Source organism: Sarcophilus harrisii, chromosome 4 (assembly GCF_902635505.1).
Source record: "Sarcophilus harrisii chromosome 4, mSarHar1.11, whole genome shotgun sequence".
Taxonomy (NCBI): Eukaryota; Metazoa; Chordata; class Mammalia; order Dasyuromorphia; family Dasyuridae; genus Sarcophilus; species Sarcophilus harrisii.
In genome coordinates, this window is record NC_045429.1 from 43,742,609 (window position 1) to 43,759,382 (window position 16,774).

Here is a 16,774-nt window from a genome sequence, read left to right on the forward strand (position 1 = left end):
ATGAGAATTAAGATGGTGAATTACAATAGAACATAACATTGGGCTTTGGGGATAGAACCTTGAATGTTTTATATCTTAGCAACTTAGTCAGGAACAGCAATACTCTAAAAACAGTAACCATACGTTTTTGTCTAATTCTATTTAATAGCAAGTCATTTGTCAGCGTTTTGTGCATTTGTCATAAGCATTACAGGAGGCAATTGAAAATAAAACACTCTATCTATTTCTTTCCTTCTTTAATTTCCAGTGCCATCAGGTTGATATAATGTAAAAAGTCCCAGGTTCCCTCTCCAATGGTCATTGAGGATTCTACCATTAGATAAATGACCGGAATCGATTTATGCATTGGATGGCCCATTTTTTCTTTGAACAAGCAGTAAATCATTATCTTGCCTGCAGTTACTGAGACTAATTTATGGTTCTTTCTCTTCTGCCTCCTTGCAAAAAGAATACCCAATGAAGGGTAATGTTAAATACAAATCCAGGGCCTGCCTTTTCCAAATTAAAGGAAGGTTGTAATAAGCCAGCAGTCGTTAGTACAAATAGGTACATTTTCTAAGCTGCCTATATTAGGAATTATTTAGGGAAGCTACATGAGACATAGAAGAATGTTCAAAAGCAAAACTCACTGATAATCTATATGCATTTTTCACTCTTATAAGCTGTAACTGAAATTAACCACAGCATCTGTTTAAATTAGTTAACACCCAATTTCATTTTATAATTTGTCTATAGTCAGAAATATTAGTTTTAAAACTAAATTTTACATATTCATCAATAACAGCATAATAAAAAGTAAAACACAGATCCACTTTTTAAGGGAAATATATTTTGAAAATGCTAAAGGGTACATTCAAGAATATTTTTCAGGATTTATTGAATATGATTCCAATCTGTTACATATTGAACAAGATGTTGGATTTGATCCATAACTTAAATTTCTCAACTGATCCCAATAAATTATAGCATTCATAAGTAAGGTACAGTATCAATGGCATAAGATTTTTAATTGAGTAACTCAAAAATCTAAAAAGCAAAATCAGCTTAAACACTCTAGCATTAGAATATATCTTACCACACACATATACAAACACACACATATACATACAAACATACAATTAAGAAGATGAAGAACTCTATTTAATAAAGAAATGTCCAGAGTCCAAATTTAAACCAACATAACTTTCTCAGCTGTAAGCCATACTCAACAGACGGTTTGCACTAATGAGGAGTAATCTGGGCTGAGCAACATAGGACACTGTGTTCCATTCTTGGCTGTGTTGGTGAATAACTGTGTGACTTCGGGCAAGGCAGTTAACAAATTTGGCCTTTGATATCCTAGCTGTAAAAGTGACTTAGAAAACCAGACAATGTACTACCACCTACCTCCTAGGCAGATGGTCAGAATAAATGGGAACGTGTGATGAGCTTTGAACTCCTCAGGGGACAAAAAAAAAAGCCTCGGAAATTGAGAGCAGGAAAAATGATAGGGTGTATAGAGACCTCTAAAAGTTATTCCCTCTACCTCATAATTCTTCTCAATGTATTCCTCATAAATAATATATATTATTTATAATATATGCACATATATGGCTATTTATCAGATATAATATTTCTGTACATATATGTTTGTGTGTATATACAAATATATACATATATACACATGCATATGTGTGTGAGTGTGGGTGTATTTTCCTGGTGATTCCTATTAATCACTACACTACTACCTGAAGTTTAAAAAGCAAGAATTCTTATAGGACACCTTGTAATTCTAAGTTTTAGAGACCGATAGATTCATAGATTGTATCAATTTAGCCTTGATGAAAATTGACACTGCCAAACAGATAAGTAGACATCTTGATTAAATTGTTTGATTGTAACTTATAATTTACCACTGGTTATGTTGACATTAGTAAGTAAAGTCTAACTGGAGGGAAGTTCATTCATATATTTAATTCAAATCTATTCTCTAGTTATTGAAGTACATTCAATCATACTATTAGGAAGTAGCTATCTTTTACTTGAAGAAAGTTACAAAAAGAAAAATTTAGTTCTTATTTATTCATGTTTATAAGTATTATTATTTACAGAATAGGAAAGGACTTCTGAGATTATTAAGTCTGATGCTTGTCTTAAACATGAAACACATTTACAAATAAATTAATAAGATATATCATAGAACATAATTTCCTTAAGGGCAAATATCCTCAAAATCCATTCCAAAATCTTGCACAAAGAAAGGCCTTGATTTTGTTGTTCATTCATTTCATTCATGTATGACTCTTTGTGGGGTTGTCCTGGCAAAAATAATAGAGTGATTTGCCTTTTTTTTATCCAGATCATTTTACAGATAAGGAAACTAATGCAAACTGAGTTAAGCAACTTGTCCAGGGTCTCAAAGCTAGTAAACATTTAAGACCAAAGTTCCAGGTCTTCCTGACTCCAGGCCTAATGATCTATGTACCAGACCACCTCACTGTCCCAAGATCTTAAAAGGAAAGACTAAATAACTTGTGGAATATGAATGTGATGCAGTTATTATGATGATATAAGCAATGAGGAAATAATCTTTCAAAAAAACATGGAAAGACATATATAGTCATGCAGAGTGAAGTAAAAAGTAGTAGAAGAGTAATTTATACTATAAAATGAACAATTCTGAGGATATTTATAATCTGATTAAAGATGAAAGGAGCAAAAGCAGAACAACAATTAATACAATAGGAATAATATAAAAATTTGAAAACTATAAGAACTATGATCACTACAATGACCATTCATGAATCCAGAGGGTCCCCTGTTCTTCATAGTTTTGGTTTTATATGCCTTAACTGTCATGGCCTTCTTTTTTAGGACATAAAATTGAAATTACATTTGTCTCTCTTTGCAGTCTTAGAAATGGATGATTAAAAATTTAGTGTCCAAAAGTCTCCTTTTTTATGATTGAACCAAATTGATGATTATTCTAATTTTAGGTGCACACCTGTTAGGTGCAGAGGATAGAGTACTGAAGATTTGAGACCAAATCTGATCCCAGGCTCTTATTAGTTGAATGATTTTTAACAAATCACTTAACCTCTATTTATCTCAGTTTCTTCAGTTGTAAAATAGGGATAATAATAATAGTACCTATTTCTCAAAGTTTTTGTAGGAATCAGAGATAACATTTGTAAAGAGCTTAGCACAATGCCTGGTACATAGTAGGTGCTACCTTTTATTCAACAAGACAAGAATTTGTAGTAGTCTTATTGTCATCAGAGAATGTCCAGATATGACTCCATTATAAAATTTTGGAAAGTAATTGTAGGCTCAGCACCCCACCCCCTGCATTCTAGTGCTCTTCTAATATCAATCTCTGAATACTTTTCTGCTTATGAATTTTCTTTTTAAATTATAGAATCCAGAACAACACAGATTTTCAGATGTAGTCTGACAAGGGTAGCACAGCATAGACTTGGCATTCATGAATACTAAAAACACTGGGAAATGGAGTGGCTAAACCACTTGCCATGCTCTTAGAAAGAGAACAACAGATGTAAAAGACAAATGTCATAACAATTTTTTAAAAGAAAGAAAATGGAGTTTGCAAATTATAGGCCAATAAACTAGACCAAAATTATTGAGCAAATTTGACAATGTATTATTAAAGATCTGATTAATCAACATCTTTAAAAGGATATGGTGATCGTGAAGAGCTGACATTGCCTCATCATGAGAAACAAAATTAATTTTCTTTTTTTTATGAGGTAGATAAAATTACTTAGATTTTATGCAAATATTTTACACTGTCATTTCTCTTCTAATATTCATTTATTTTATTCTTGTGAAAGATATATTTTCAACTTCAAGCCAATATTTTTTAAATTTATTTTTTATATTCTCTACTCCCTATTTATTTGAAAGTTTTCCCCATAAACATAGTTGGTAAATATCCCTTATCTTAACCCTTTCTAATTTGCTCATTGTGCAATATTGCAGATTCACTTCACAAATATATTTTCAGCTTATCATGGAACATAATATATAATTGCTTTAAACCTATTTTGTGGCAAAGGGCTTTCAGCTTTCAAAATAGTTTTTTTATTAAAAAGCATATCTTTCCAATAGGTGCATAGGTTTATTAAATGTCTGACCAATATTATTGATCACGTCTTTCTTGCTTCTTGAGGTTCTTTGAATGATCTACTTTATCTGTTGTATTCCTTTATATATTTTTAAAAATCCATACCAAATTAAATGCTGCTTTGGAATATAGATCTGCATCTAGTAATGCTATATCACTTTTATTTATAATATTTCTTGTTATTTCCCTAAGTATTATAGACCAGTGACATCAAAAAGAAATGGAAGCTACTGCTCCATACATAAAGAGCTCTGTAAGCCACATATTGACTTAGTTTTAAAATCTATTTTCTATACTCATTGTATTTTAATGTACTTTGTTAAATATTCCCAATCACCTTTTAATCTAGTTCTGGCTACAACCATGTGTCTTATAAGCCACATGGGCCTTGTGTTTGACACCTCTGCTCTAGATCCTTATAAATGAGGTTATATTCTAAACCAGTGTTGCCTTTGGCAACCCACTCTCTCTTTTATGGAAAAAAGAGTCAAATATTTGCTGAGTAAGGTCCTTTCTCAGATCTTTATTCTTCTTGTAGCAAGATATTTACAATGATGAAATTTCTCAATAATTATTTTAATCAGTGTTAATATAATTTTTGTCTGTTTTCTTATTTGTCAAATATTAAGAAAAAGGATAAAGACTCATTGTGAACAAAATTGTCTCAAAAAGCAGAGAAACTGGAGAATAAAATGTTTACACAAAACTTGGTAAGAGAACTGAGCAATCAAAATCATCACAATGCTATTTAAGCCTGAAAACGGAAAGTGGAAAACAAGTAGAATTTTCAAAGATATGGGGGATTCTTTATAGATTACTCTAGTTATTCACCATTATAAAGGAGGGGATTCAGTGAAAAGCACACCTCACTCCAAATGCTCCTATTTTGGGGACTTCATGGTGATTGTTTCAATAAGCTCTGCATTCTTTCAGAGCCTCATAGGAGAGATTTGTAACTGTCAGAGTTGTTTGAAAACATGATTATCCACAAAGGAAAGACCAAGTAGATGATACATGTTTATCACCCAAATTATGACTTGAATTTGGATAGAAAACCCATAGAACTCAACATCAGTATGCTAATTGGGAATAGATCGAGAATACAGGTAGAAAATAAATTTAACCCGGTGTTGAACTGAAGAAGATAGTGAGTTAGAGTGCTTCTATCATATGGCAAAGATCTTTTAATGAGCTTCAAGTTTCCCATGGAAACAAAGAACTATGTTTAATATAAAAATTCTATAAAAATTCTATGTTTAATATAAAAATACTATGGTCTCTGAAGAATTAAAATAAGTACAATGCAAAGATAGGAAAGAGTAAATCGGCTGGAACAATGAAGCATTTCAAGAAAGAGAAGAAAAGAAAATCATTAACTAGGTGTATGGTAGAAATAAAACTTTGGATGGTCATATGATGAGAGTGAGAGGTGACAGATAGACATTCATAGCACTTTCTTCTTACTCTCATGTTGTCAGGGGAACTCAAAAAATTCTTTGAGCAGATTGGCGATGATCTTTGGAAAACTTTGGGGAAGATATGAGTAAAAATCATGAAGCATTGGAAGCAATGGATGGATTGTGATTTATATCTTTGGCAGGATTTCCAAAATCAATGAGATCAAAGATCCATTTCAGTATGTAAGTCCTGAGTATTCTAAATGTTTTATTCTTTCTTTTTTTTATTTTACCAAGTGTTATCTCTCCCTTAGAATCCCTCCAAATGAAGAATTTAGAGGGATACAAGGGAGGAAGAGAGAGAGAGAGAGAGAGAGAGAGAGAGAAGACAAAGAAGAAGATGAAGATGACGAAGAAGACGACAATGAAGAAGAAGAAGAAGAAGAAGAAAAAGAAGAAGAAGGAAAAGAAGAAGGAGAAGAAGAAGAAGAAGAAAGAGAAGAAGAAGAAGGAGAAGGAGAAGAAGAAGAAGAAGAAGAAGAAGAAGAAGAAGAAGAAGAAGAAGAAGAAGAAAAAGAAAGAAGGAGAGGGAGATGGAGAGGGAGAGGGAGAGAGGGAGAAAGGGGAGGGAGGGAAGGAGGCTTCTAAAGAAGAAAAACAAATTTTCATATTAGCCATTTCCAAAAAATGTATGTCTAAAAATTAACTTTAAATCCATCATCTTTCTGACAAGGGGTATAGCAATCTTCATCTTCAATCCTGTGAAATAATTATTAATCACTGCATTGAGCAGAGTTCTAAAGCCTTTCAAAGTGATTTTATTTTATAGTCTTCTTTCCTTTGCATAATTGTTCTAGTTCTTTTTACTCCAGTCTGCATCAGTTCATAGAGAATTTTTCTTTCTCTGCAGTTTTCCATTTCATTGATGCTTATGACACAAAAAATATCAAATCCATTTATATCATTGAATTTGTTTAGTTATTCCTCAATTCCTCAATATTCCTCCAGGAAATTAAGCATTATACAGTGCTTACTATATACCATGGACTGTGGTAAGTGCTTTTACAAATATCTCACTTGATTCTCACAACAACCCTGTAAGGCAAGTGCTATAGTGATCCCCATTTTAAATGAAGAAATTAAAAAGAGAGATTGAGTTACCTAGGATTCTATAGACACTAAGTGTCAGAGGTAGGATTTGAACTCAGTTCTTCCTGCTTTTTTACTCACTGTACCAGGCCAGCAGTAGGTAGGTACTCCATTTGATTTTTTTGTGTTTGTTTTTCCAGCAAAATTTTATTAACCACAATGTTCAAGATAATGTGCTAAGCACCTACTACTTTTTTATCTTAGTATTTTATTTTATTTATTTTGCTTAGGCAATTGGGATTAAGTGACTTGCTCAGGGCCACACAGCTAGGAAGTATGAATTGCCTGAGGCTGTAGCATCTTATTTTTTTTTCAAATATTTGTAAAGATAAATTTCAACATTCATTTTGGAAAGCTCTATGTCTCAGATTTTTCTCCCTCTCTCTCTCACTTCCCATCCCAAGACAGTAAGCAATCTTCTATAGTTCAAATATGTGGGCACTTTGCTTTGTTACCAGTTTTTTGATACTATGGAAAGAAATGCTATTTTGTGTGTGTGTGTGTGTGTGTGTGTGTGTGTGTGTGTGTGCATATATTTTTCTTTTTTATTTGATCTTTCTGAGTGTATAAGACTAGATATTCCTAGGTATGTACAGCTTAGTCATACTTGAGACATGGTTCCTAATCATTTTTAGGATGGTTGAACCAATTCATAACTCCCCTAAGGGGACATTAATATGCCTGTATTCCCATGGCCCTAAATTGCATTTTTTTCTTTTGTTGTCTTTGTCAATCTGACTAATGTGAAATAGAATCTCTGAGTTATTTAGCAATTTTTCTATTAGTGATTTGGAATATTTGTTTGCATGGTTATGGATAATTTTGATATGTTCTTTGAAAACTATCTACGAATACCCTTGAACTATTTATACATTAACCATACTAATTTGGATCTGTTTCTTATCTATCTCAGATATAAAACTTTTATCAGATAAATTTTCTATAAGGATTTAGTCCTTTCTATATTTAACAATATTAATTTTATTTTTGTAAAAAAATTTAAATTTTATATAAGCAAAATTGTTACTTTTCTTTTCTGATTCTCTTTATATCTTGTTTGGTTGACATTTTGTTTTTCCAAATGATTTTTTATTCTTGCATATATTTCTAAAATATATCCCTTTACTAATTATATCAACTTAATTGAAACTAAATTTATAAATTAAATTAGTTTTTATATTTTAATAATGACCCAGCCCAAACATGAATGGTAAATCTCTTCAATTGCTTTTCTCCTTTATTTTTGCAAAGATTATTTTGTAGTTGTATTTTATTAAATAGTGTGTGTGTTGTGGTGGCTTAACTTCCAGACATTTATGTACATTGTGATTATTCTGAATTCAATTTATACTATTACTATTTCTCACTATTTTCTGATAATACTAGGTAGAAATGCTAATGGATTGTGTGTGTATGTTTCTGTTGTATTTTGCTACTTTCCTAAAGTTATTAATCATTCAAGTAATTTTTTTCACCCAGGATCCTATGTGGTTTTCAATTTATATTATCATATCATCTACACATAAGACTTATTTTGTGTTATTTCATTTTAAAAAGAGTTTTTCAGTGGCTCAATAGCTAGATCCTAAGTTTTTAATAGTTTTCCTTCCGAAGTATCTGCCTCAGAGACTAAACAGATAGTTTGAGTAAAAACGGGTTACAATCACAAGAGATAGAAAAGTGGTCATAATGGTTTTAATATGTATAAATAATATTATCCCACACCCATAACACCATTTATGCTTGGTTAACATCAATAAAATAACTAAAGGGAGAAAAGAGATTGCTGCAAAGAGAAGATTTTGGGAATCAATCACAAATTCCATTGGAATAAATTCCAGGAAAAAAAAAATCATTTACAGAGTACCTCCTATGTGAAAAGCATTATGCTAATTACTGGGAGAGATAAAATATATATTTAAGAAATGGTGCTTGTCTGTGAAGACCGCATATTTTAAAATCAGCAAGAGTCAGGAATTCAGGTTAGGGGAAAATCGTCAGTCTTTATTCTCAGTGAAGAAAGATCGGAGGTTGAAGAGAATCGGCGATAGCAATGTGTGCAGCTGAGTCAAGAAGCTAGCTAGACCAGCAGTCAAACGACCAGCAGCTACCAGCATACAACCCAGGCCCAATCTCTCCCAGCCTATCTTCCTGTCTCTCTGCCTCCACCCACCAAAATCATCATTTCCTCTACAACACATCAGGACTTGCCATTCAGGGGGCCATTCTTTATCCAAGCATGTATATTAATATAGTCCAATTACTATTTAGCCTCACGTGCTTGAGACCTCAGTGCATCAACTCAAGCCTCAGCCCATTACACTTGTCCTCTTACAATTTGTGACATGGTAGTGAAAGTTATAGTCCAGTAGGTTAAACCCAGATCAGCATTACACTTATTCTTTAATATTTGAAATTCCTCTTAAAAGAGGTCATTCTTTGCCTCAATTCTTACCTAGCCTTAATCACTGAATTGGTCATTGCCTCAGTCAGATTAAGACCTGTTAAGACTTCTAAAAGATCAAAGTCTCCCAGTGTATCCTGAGCCAGCATCAGTCTTCCTGATCTATATCTTGCCACTGAGCCTAAATGAGGGGAGGAGAAAGTGATTTTACACAGTCTTTCCTCACTTAATTCCAATTCATTTGCATGTCATGGAATTGGTCTTCTTTGAGAACAAAGGACAAACAACAAACAAAGGTTGGGCTGATTACATATCTCAATAAAACACCTTCACAACACAGATATGTACCACAAAACCTGCACATAGAAATGCTTGATAAATATTTGTAGAATGGATAAATGAAATCCTTAGAAGCATTGTTGAATGTATGGCTCTCATTATAATTCTGTATTACCTTTCTGATATTTCCTATTTATTTTAATATCTTGTCCACAAATAATACAATTCAAAAAATAATTTATAATCAACTTGAATGCATTGTAATGGACCCTAGACTGGGACCAGAGAAGCAGAACATAAAATTAGCTTCTGCTAAGATTGAAGAACTAAATTATACTCAGTACAGTAAGATTGGTAGTGGGAATGTGTTCATAAAATTTGAAAATCATAAATATCCCTTGAATAATTTATTTACTCATATTGCATTCATTTAAATTATCTCTTGCAGATAGAATTTTTTGTGAATGAGATTTGATTCACAACTTTCTGAATTGCTTTAAAAATTTACATATCAATCTCATCATCTTTGATGATGAACTCCCAATTACTCTTATGGCAAATCTCTAAACATTTTACTTTTAAAAATTTGTCCAGTTTTTGGACACAGAAAATATGTACTGATTGTGCTGTACCTCCTACTTCCAGAATTATAACAGTCTAAACATGATAAAAATCTCCTGACTATGAATCCCTACTGGTGGTGAACATCTGAAACAATATTAATATAGATCTATTTTCAGAGTCACAAAACTCATTCCAACAACATACTTATTAAACATCTACCATGTTCAACTCATTGTGTGAGCTGTGGAAGTTGAATTTTGAGGAATATTCTCTTTAAATTCCCTTCCCTATTTTTCAGAGTCACAGAATCTTAGAGTTGAAAGGGGCTACAGAAATCCTGAATTGTAATTCACATCTGACTTTTAAAATAAACAAGTGTTCATCGAATTTTTGCTTAAAATTTCTAGAGAAGGGGAACCCATTATTTCCCTCCTCATACAACCCATTCTCCTTTTGCATGCCCCAGATTATTAAGAAGTCTTTTCTTGAAGCTGACTGTCTCTTTAAAATTTCCATCCATTGCCCCTATTTTTGTTTCCTTGGGTAAAACCTAAAAGGTCAATTTCCTCTATTATGTGGCAGTTTTAATGTATCATTCTCCCTTAAAAACACATATACAGCCAATCATAGAATCTTCTCACAGTAAATATTCCTGGTAACATGCTATAAACTCAAGATACTTCAACATTTTAGATGCCCTCTTCTACCCACTCTTTAGCTCAGGAATTTCATTTCTCAAATTTTGCGAATAGTAAACAACATGAACACCAATAATATTCCTGTGGAACTGGTACTGATGAATGGGACTGATTGGATGAAGTATTTCTCAGTATTGTCACATGGTCCCTGTTCCCAGAACTTTGGACCTTGGGAGTTCATTTGTTCTCCGGAGGAACAAACTTTTAACCAGAGATACAGGAAGTTCCAGGAAGTGACCTGACCTGTGGGAGGCAGTCAGCATTGGTGATTATTGTTCCAGGATGGTTAGGTCCTTTTAGTCTATCCAATGAAAAGGCTGGAGTCCTTTGCCTTTTAAACCCTGGACAAGCTGGAAACTGGTCAGGTTCCAGGAGCACATGGTGGGACTTGACATGGCTCTCAGGTGTATGTCTGGGCCTCTCCCTGCAGGGATTGAATAAATGTTTTCTCTTTGTACCTGATGATGTCTCTGATTAGTTAATTGGATTGGGAAGGGGGTCTTGCACTCTAACCATCCCACACAGTGATAAGGTAACATTTGCTTCCTTGGTTACTATAAAATTATTTTGAGCTTGCCATTAATTAAGACTTTCAGGAGTGTTTCAAATGAACCACAATCTCACCATTCGACAAGGACAAAATTCAGATCAATTAAATTTTGGTCTATTTATTGAAAGCATTTTCCTCCTATTTGGTTTAGATGGCAAGAAATTAATTGAAAGAAAGGAACCAAGGGTGTAAGTAGAAGTGTGAAAGATGGTTCCCTATGTAAATGAACTTATTTTGACATTGGGAATTGTAAACACTGCATATTTTCAGAAAGATTCATGAACTCTCGTACCTAAATGGGATGCCATTGGACGTCAAGTTAAATCTAATACCTGAATAAGGATCCTCTCTACACCATACCTCATTGATGGTTACCCAACTTTTGCTTGAAGAACTCAAAAGAAAGGGAACTCACCACTGCTAAAAGTTTGGTTTGAAAGTTGCCCCTTCAATTCAGCACCCTTTCAATTTCTATCCATTGCTTCTATTTCTGCCCTGTACAGCTGAACAAAACTGATATAATTCCTCTTCCAAAAGAGAACCCTTCAAGTATTTGAAAACAGCTATCATGATTTTCTTCCCTGCCTCAAATCCTTCACATCTCCAAACTAAATATCCCTTATTCCCCCACTTAATTCCCCAATGATTCTCATTCATTAGCAATTCAACCAACTCAACTAGTTAACATTCTCTAATGCAGGAAGTGTGAACTCTCAAGAACAAATCAGCAACCCAGAATGTCAATCTGAAACCTAAAGAAAAGCAAATGAAGAGAAGTAACAAGAGAGAATATATAGTGAGTTTATTTAACCTCCGGAAGGAGCAGGTCACTCTCTGAACTTGGTTTTACAAACACTCAGGAAACCCTATGAGGCATTGGCCAGGGAACTAAGGAGGACAAGCCCCAGCCTTGCTTTCCCTAAGTACTTTGACATCCATAACAACCACTGACTGTTTAACAGCTACCTTGCCTTCCCAGGATGTTACTGGAAAAGCCATTGACATTATGCAGATTCTCTTCTCTCCCTGCATTTACTGGATCCTGGATTCTATTCTCAGAAGGGCAAATCAATGTATTCGCTTCCCTGGAGAGAGGAGACATCAACAGGAAGTCATGGCAGACATGTCACTTTGTGTGTTCCCCACAAGTACCAAATGCTTTGGACACAAGTACCTCTCATCCCCCCTGCTGTCAATAATCCCTTCTCCCCAAACTACAAAGTCTTCCATGGCATCAGAATGCAGGTGCAGCACTGCATACCATTATTATTTTTTTTAATCCTTAGGCATTCATCTTTGATTACAGAAGTTGAAACTTGAGAGCTCTGGGGAGGTCTGTTCCAAGGCAAGCACAACCTCTCCTGGTCCTCGCACAGTGTGCAGCTACTCGAAGGCATCCTGGTACATTATCAGCTGGCTCTATTTCCCCGCTTCTCTCTGCAGGTGACAGTGCTCAGGCAGGGCAGAACTGCCTAATGGGTCTGGTTTCACAACCTCCGGTCCCCTCAGAGAAACATTATAATGCTGCACAAAGGCAGACCTGAGAAGCCCCTGGAAGGTCATTTGGCTTTTAAAAACTGTGCTTTTATTTCCTGGAAGAGGCTGGAGGATATTTCCTTTGCTCTTTTCAAAAGGTCCTGTAAGAAATGGACACTTGGGATTTTACAGAGCTGGTATGGAACTTGGGGAAATCCATTGTAACTCAAGTCAATCATTAGTCCATTAGATCCTAGATCTAGAGCTCAGAGAAACATGTATTTCCACTCTTTTATTTTACACTTGAGGAAACCGAGGCTTAGAGAGATTGATTGAACTAAGGTTATACAGTGAAGGATTGGAATTTGAACTTAGATTCTTTGATTCTATATTTTGAGTTCTGTGTGCTATAATACATTGAAGGGACTATCAACCAATAAGCATTTAGGGAGTACTTACAAGGAGTGGAACTCTGTGTTAAACCCTGGAGGAAAAAGGCCTTGTTCTCAAGTTGCTTAAAGTCTATCAAGAGAGAGATGTCCAATATAAAGACCAAATAAGTATAAAGTAGCTTAGGTAAGGAGGACTTTGGGAATTGGGGAAGAGGACTAGGAAAGGCTTCATACAGAAATCTTTTTTTTAACGAGTAAGGGATTCCATGATTCAACAGTAAAGAGAGAATGCACTCCAGAAATCAGGAGAGACATTGAAGAGACAATGAAATGGAAAATGAAATGTTGAGTGTAAGGAACAGAAAACTGGTAGATTTAGCTAAAATATAAAGTTCAGGAAAATAATACAAAATGGAGCTAAAATATCAGTTGTAGTGATGTTGTGAAGGGCTTTAAAAGTTAAATACAGGAGCCAGGGAGCACAAAGGAGAGAATAGCAAATCTAGAATAGGAAGACATGATGTCAGATTTAACCTCAGAGAGTTACTATATGTGTGACTGGGTTAAGTCCCTAAATCTGTTTGCTTCAGTTTACTCATCTAATAAAAGGGGGATAATAGTAGTACGTACTTCTCAGGTTTGTTCTGAGGATCAAATGACATTATATTAGGCACAGGAATTGAACCTTGACCTTCTGAATCAAAGTTCAGTGCTCTTTCTACTCTCATTCTGTTGTTCTTCCACTTAGCAGTGACAATTCAAATTTTCACTTTTTCATAGTTAAGATTCCCTCCCAGTTTCTTTTCTTACAGATAAGGTGTCCACTGGTAGTTTATTCTTCCCCCTGAAATGTTTAATTTATTCCCTTATTTTGAAATCCACTGTTTTCTTGAGAGAATACCTCAAAGAGAATTAGTACATTAAATAGAGCCCTGACTAGAAATAGAGCACCTGAATATGAACACTACCTGTAATCTTTGCTTCCCACATGAACCTGTACAGTAATTTAACTTCCTAGATTTCTGTTTGTTCCTCTGTAAAATGAGGGAGGTAAACTAAATGGCCTCTGAGATTCCTCCTGGCTTTATGTCCCAGATTATATGATCTTATGAAAAATACAAACTGTAGTTACCCCTATTTGTTTCACTGTGAAATCATTTCCCAATAGAATAGATTAAAAAATACATAAACACATTTTCAAAAATTTTATTTTAGAAACTGGCAACAAAACAGAACAGTGGGGAAAGAGAAAAACAAAAAGTTTGCTACTCAATTCCCCTTCACACTTTAATAATTACTAGAGTTCCACTTCATAGGAAATCTCTAGTGAAATGTCATAATAAAAATATCTTAGACTTTCATTGTATATCGAAGCCACAAAGCATCGAGGTTGTAAATAACAATAGATGGATTTTTAAAGGTAGAAAGAAACTCAGAGATCAACTATTACAGTTTCTCCTTTTGCAGATGAGAAAACTGATTGCCAAAAAGATTACACAATCTGTCTGAAATTACACAGCTACTTAATGGCAGATACCAAGAGGAATGTCTTTTCCTCCCTCTTTCTGATGATAAGAGGATGCCCAAAGGAATTTTTCCCTAAATCCTAGGGGAAGGTCAATGGGGGACAAAGCAGTTTTACCAGTATAGCCTGCAGTATTAGTAGCCAATACTACCCCTCTTGAATCTTCGTTCTTAACAGAAAATCCTTAGCTATGCTCCACCATAACTAAGAGTGCTAATTGTGCAACTTCTAAATTCAGACGTTTCTGAAGTAAATTTCTGCTGGCTTTGACCAGATCATATGTCTTTACCAGAACGAAGAATAACAGTTGGGAGGATATTATTATAATTTAGTCAAGGAAGGGCCTACACCAAGGAGACTGTAGATAAAGTTGAAGGAAAACAGTTGTAAGAAATGATGGAGAACTCTAATCAGGGGGAATGCTTAAGTACTTAATTGTCTGTTCTTTTAATGGGGTGGGTTTAGATTTATTTGTAAAATCATCTATGCAGACAATCTGAGGCAGTTAAAAAGGATACTGAATTTAGAGGCATGGGTTAAATCCAAGTTCTTCCATTTTTCATCTATGTGACTTAGGGTCTCATTTCTTTATGTTTCCAGACCTTATTTTCTTCATTTATAAAATGAGGTAATCATATTAGTTTGGATTTCTTAATGCATAGTCCATGAACTTTCAAAAAATATTTTATAACTACATTTCAATATAATTTGTTCTTCTTGATTTTATATATTTTATTCATTTAAAGTAGTATTCTAAGAAGGACCTACAGGCTTTTCCAGATTGTTGCTTTGAATCCAGTTCTTTGTTGATATTGTGTCATTTTTCAATAGTGTTTGACTCTTCCTGACCTCACTTGCGTCATTTTCTTGGCAAAAATACTAGAGTAGGTTGTCATTCTCTTCTCCATCTTATTTTACAGAAGAGGAAACTGAGGTAAACAGGGTTAAGTGATATGTCTGTCCATAGTCATACAACTTGTAAATGTCCAAAGCCAGATTGGAACTCAAAAAGTTGAGTTTTCCTCACTCCAAGCCTGGAATTTTATCCACTCTTCTATTTATCTGTCCCAAATCCAGTTCTAGATCTACAAAATTCTAGACTTCTCCTACTTAGATATCTTTATTTTTTTTTTCTTTTTTGTCACCTGGATCAGTTGTAAACACATACACATACACATATACACACAGTGTTTTAACCATCAATTGCCCTTAGTTAATGAAAACTGTAAGCTCATAGAGCCAGTTATGTAAACAAGTCAGCCAGGCACTTGAGCCCTTTTGCTTAACCTAAAAATAAGTCTCCTATAGATGTCAAAACTATGTTCCACATATATCCCCCATTTCCAGGAGCACAAGATGTATTTCGATGCAGTTGTTTATGCAATCAAAACCTTTATAACAGGTACCCTATTATGTCCTTGTCTCTCTCTTTCCTTCAGGAATTACCACATATCCTCCATCATTCCTCATGAAAATCACAGAGATATAGAGGAAACTACACAGGGATGCTTGTTCTATCAAAGGTGAATCATTGCAAATTAAATAGAACATTTAAAATCATAGTTCTAGCTCTAGAACTGGAAGGGAACTCAGCAATCATTAAGGGTAAATCCCCTCTCCCATTTCACAAATAGGGAAACTGAAAGCTAGTGACTTGCCTCAAATCACACAAATAGTACAAGAGAGAGTTGGGATTTGAAACCAGATTCTCTTGTTCCAAAGCTAGTATTTTCCCCACTATGTTCTTCATCCTTCATTTAGAAGAGGACCAATGACAATCGGTGATGCCTTGGCTTGTCTGTGAATCGGATAGAAGTGAGAAAAAGTTATACAAAATCATCCATCTTACTCTCTGTCTAGGGCATGTAGTCCAATGACAAGACCAAAGTCCAGTGATGGCTCAGGATACAATGGATGGCCTTGACATGTTTCATGTCCAACTGGTCCATAACACCTGTCTCTGTGACCTTTCATGACCACTGAAGCAAATTGTTCTCATCTGCTCATTCTATAGGAGGAAATCTTAACATAGTTATGGTAGACATCTCCCTAACTCACAGACAGGTTTGAGGACTGTTGATTTTCCCCAGCCTGGTTTTAGCCTCTCTACCAAGATAATTTTACTGCTGTATGGTTGTTGCACATGCTACAGCTTCTTGTAGCCATAGATAGATTTCCTACTCTACCACACAAGAAAGCTAAATGTTTCAGTCCCAG